This window comes from Polistes canadensis, unplaced genomic scaffold (genome assembly GCF_001313835.1).
Source record: "Polistes canadensis isolate GaletaPanama2010 unplaced genomic scaffold, ASM131383v1 scaffold_601, whole genome shotgun sequence".
NCBI classification, from domain to species: Eukaryota; Metazoa; Arthropoda; class Insecta; order Hymenoptera; family Vespidae; genus Polistes; species Polistes canadensis.
The window spans coordinates 1-1,069 of NW_014570148.1; positions in this window are offsets into that span (position 1 = coordinate 1).

A 1,069-nucleotide genomic window follows, 5' to 3' on the forward strand; every position below is an offset into this window, starting at 1 on the left:
ATATTTATATATGTTATAACACGATGAGAGATAATTTGGATAGAAAATTCAAAAATTATACGTGATACGAAAAAAAATCATAAAAACGTTCCAATTTAAAATAAACTAGCATGAAATTCAAATGAATTTCCTGAACGAACCATTGCTAATTTTAATTAATCAATTGATTCGAAAATTTAATTAGATAAATCCATTTTTATCAAGAATGATTAATAATATACATCATATACACGATTAGATCATCATTTATTATAACAAAATTCGATTAATTCAAATAATTTTCTATTAGAAAAAAATCTGATTCATCAACGGAATAAAGAAAAAAAAACAAACATTAGAATATTTTTTTCTACAAGTGTATATTATAATAATTATTATTTAATTATTTACCTTTATCTTCGGTTAATGTTGCATTAATAGAACAAACGAAAAATATTATCGTAAAGTAAATCAATGTAGATGATAATGATGATGATAATAATAATAATAATAATTTATTAATCCTCGACAGAAAATTCATCTTCAACTTTTTCTTCAACTTCTAATTGTTTAATTAAATTTTTTGTTTGTTTTCACGTCAGGAGGGTAAAGGGTGTTTTGTTTAAGATGTATAGAAAAAAAAAAAAAAATGATGATGACACCTTTTAAAGTGGTGTTTCACACCATTGAAGGAAGACACACACACATAGACACATACAGAAAGACACAAGAACTTTTACGAACTCTTTTCATTCGATTTATCTTCGAGACTGAAGCTCAGAGACGTAGAAGCAATCGTTTTATACCTCGCCCACTCTGTTACGGTAGAATCATTCATTTATTGCAATTCCTCATCTCGTACGTTTAGTATCTATCAATCGTAGATGATATAAATGATTATTCCTATTAATCTTTGTTTTTTTTTTTCTTTTTTTTTTCTCTTCTAATCTAATTCTTGGAAATTTTCTTACAAGAAAACGCGATTTATGTTGATGTGATGTCCCTACTATTTGATTTATCATTCAATACGATATAATTTATTTATTATTATGCATCGCATTTGCATAAACTTTGTTTTCATTTTTCTTTT